Source organism: Martes martes (genome assembly GCF_963455335.1).
Source record: "Martes martes genome assembly, chromosome: 2".
NCBI classification, from domain to species: domain Eukaryota; kingdom Metazoa; phylum Chordata; class Mammalia; order Carnivora; family Mustelidae; genus Martes; species Martes martes.
Genome location: NC_137889.1, coordinates 186,764,592 through 186,768,213, shown reverse-complemented (window position 1 = coordinate 186,768,213; position 3,622 = coordinate 186,764,592). Strand labels below are relative to the sequence as shown.

At 40.3% G+C, this 3,622-nt stretch overlaps 1 pseudogene across 1 annotated transcript; it reads left to right on the top strand.

The window, feature by feature from the left end:
• Positions 1–2,281: 2,281 nt before the first annotated feature.
• Positions 2,282–2,881, top strand: LOC308338368 (rho GDP-dissociation inhibitor 1-like; annotated as a pseudogene). Its single transcript has one exon. The product of its transcript is annotated as a rho GDP-dissociation inhibitor 1-like (transcript).
• Positions 2,882–3,622: the final 741 nt, after the last annotated feature.

Genomic DNA, 3,622 nt, shown 5'->3' with positions numbered 1-3,622 from the left:
TAGATGTAATCTCTTAGCAAGTTTGATGATTAAAATACAACATTATTGTCTATATTCAGTGTACTGTGCATTAGATCTCCAGGACTTACTTATCTACTAGTTGCAATTTGCACCCTGAAACAACATCTCTCCTATTCTTCCACCCCTCCCAGCCACTGCTAAGCACCACTTTACTCTGTTTTTACAAGTTTGCATATTTTAGTTTTCATATTTAAGCGATACCATATAGTAATTTTCTTTGATTTATCTCACTTAGCATAATGTCTTCAAGGTCATTCCACATTATCACAAATGGCAGAATTTTCCTTCTTTCTCATGGCTGAATAATATTACACACACATGGGGCGCCTGGTTGGCTCAGTCCCTTAAGCATCAGGTTCTTGGTTTAGGCTCAGATAATGACCTCAGGGTCTTAAGATCAAGCCTCATGTCCAGTTCTGTTCTTCATGGAAAGTCTGCTTGAGATCCTCTCCCTCCTCTGTGCACATGCTATTTCTCTCTCTCACTCCCTGTCTCCAATAAATAAATAAATACATACATAAATATAACTTTTAAAAATATTACACATGCACATTTTCTTTATCCATTCATATTTTGATAAACACTTAGCTTGTTTCCTTTTCTTGGCTATTGTGAAAAATGTGGTAATAAACATGGGAGTGAAGATATCTCTTTGAGATAATGATTTCACTTCCTTCATATATATACCCAGAAGTGGGATTGCTGAATTATATGATAGTTCTTCCTTTAATTTTTTATTAGTAAAAGTAAATAAATAACATGTGCATGCACATGCTATATAGTGAAAGAAATAAATTTTCTTTTTTTTCTTAATCTTAGAAATTCTCAGATATATGGTGATAAGTGGCTGTGGGTAACAGTAATAAAGAGTTACTAACAGAGATAGTAAAAGTTAGAGTTAGAGCTTCTGTATTATATTATTAGTGAAAACTTATTTATAAAAATTGTGTGAAATAAAAGTAACATCTTTATATTTAGTACTGTTAAATTTACTACTATTAAAATCAATAATTTAAGTATTTACATACATATTTACATATGCATAAATAAGGCAGAGACATAAGAGAAAGGCATTAACAATTTAGGAAGAACAACTATGCATACACATACATATTCAACAAGCATTTTTTTCATGGATTTCAGAGTTTATAAATATAGGGATTGTTTGGGATTAGAAAATAGGCATTAAAATAGAATATTATAAAGGCTAAAATATATGAGGAAATATTTAGAGATTTCCCAAATAATAGGATATGATAAAGTTGCTTTCTTCTCTTTCTATCTGGTATGTTTATTCTCACATGTTTAGCATAGAAGAGTTATTTTCCCTTCTTTGTCCTTCTAACCACTAGACATAAATATGAATGGTTTAATATGAAGATGTGGTTCTATATTCCCAGAGATTTTTTTATTTACTTTGCTTGCTATTTGAAATCTCTTAAAGAATTTAAATCTAAACAATAATTATTTATTGCTGAACACATTACTCTAAAATTAGATGAGAATTTTTCAGACACCAAAATGACAATTCTTTTATTTTTGGTAAAACGCCATGCTATTGAAAAACAAACGATCAGAAAACAACAACAACAACATTAAAAAAAACCAACATTAATAGGTTCTAAATATTGTGTTACTTAAACATAATGGCTTCAAATACTATTTTCCTGGAATGAAGAGCAAGGCAGCTTTTTTCTGCTGTTGAGAAACATATTATTATCCCTACATGCTGTAAGCAATCCCTCTCCAAAGCAACCACATTCTTGTAGAGAAGCTGACTTGAGTTAGGATAGAACAGCCTTTGTTATACCTCATTTACTTCATTTATTTAAAAGAGTGTCAGTAACAACTTTCTAGTCTTACAATATATATGAAGGGGTCATTACAATGAATTATGCTGGGTTCTACTGGAGAGGTCAGAGAAACATCAAGGGTTGTATGCTGCCTCACTCTATCTTGAACAAGAATAATTACTTTGTGTATTTTCCAAATAACTTCTACTGTTACATGAGATTTAGGGGTTAAAAATGCACCGAACTGACACCTGATAATAGCCTTCCAGGCTTCAGAACTGTGAGAAAATAAATTTCTATAGTTAAAGCCACCCAATCTATGGGATTTTGTTATGGGAGCCTGAGCAGATGAAGACAAAGGTTATATAACACACTGGACAAAAATCTAACACAATAATTAATATAATTATATACTCAGTTAAGAACTTACTTGCTATTCTCTGAGCAAGGGAGCACAAGAGTGGCCCATGGAGTCTCCGGTGTCCCAGACTCAGACAGAGGTGAGCAGGGTGAAGCAGGGGCCCACGGCAGAGCAACTAGCACAGATGGTAGCCAAGAATGAGGAGGATGAACACTCAGTCAGCTGTAAGACCCCTGCCCAGAAGAGCAACCAGGAGATCCAGGAGCTGGACAAGGATGGTAAGAGTCCATACAAGAACAAAGACACCCTGCTGGGCCACATAGCAGTGTCTGCTGACCCCAGTGTACCCAGGGTTGTTGTGGCCTGCCTGACCCTGGTGTGTAGCCCTGGCTCTGGGTCCCTTGGGGCTGACTTGACAGGTGACCTGGAGAGCTTCAAGAAGCAGTTCTTGGTGCTGAAGGAGGGCAGAGAAAAATCTCTTTCCAGTGAACCGGGAAACTGTGTCTGGCATGAAGTACATCCAGCACACATACAGGGAAGGCATCAAGATTGACAAGACAAATGATCTGGCGGGAAGCTATGGGTCCCAAGCAGAGGAGTACAAGTTTCTGGCCCTCATGGAGGATGCACCCAAGGGTATGCTAGTTGTGGCAGCTACAAGTCCTGCTTCACAGATGACAAGACTGCTCACGTCTCCTGGGAGTAGAGTCTTACCATCAAATAGGAACGGGAGGACTGAGTCCTGGTCAGGGAGGTGAGCAGGCATTTGGACAGATGAATGACTTTTCTGATGTGCCCCACTCCTACCACCCCCACCCTCACCTCAACACCTTATCAGAGTGCAGACAGGTCTGCTCCTTGGCCGGCCCTCCCATCCCTCCTGGCCCTGCCTTCAGGACCCAGCCTCCTCGATGGTATCGTCTTACTGCTTCTGCCTGTTCCGGGGGAGTATTGGGAAGAGGGAACCTCCAGTACAGGCCTCCACCTCCCCTTCTGTACCCCTTTAGGTTCCTCTACCTGTCCTAACCTGACCCAAGGCCCTAGCTTTTCCAAGGGAGTCATGGGGTGCTTACGTCCCTGTGGGTCTTCATAGTTGCCATGAATCTTCCTTTTCTTCTTCTGGGGTTGGATGGGAGCACGATTGGAGGCCTCTGGGGGACCAGCCACCCTCCTGCTTCCACCTGTCTTGAGTCAATTCAACTACAGCTGTTGGTAACCATCTAACCATGATGCCTTAACCTGTGGAACGTGTGCTGTAGGGGCCGATGTGAAACTCTAAATCCCTATGTTTGCATGAGCACGGGGTCCCTTTTGGTCCCTACCCCACTTGCAATCCTGGGGGGTGATTGGGACATGCTGGTCTTGGTCCCTTGTCCACCAGACACTAACCAGCTCCCTCTCCAGGCCAAGGCTATGGGGATGACTCCAGGGACTTGGGGAAAGCCAA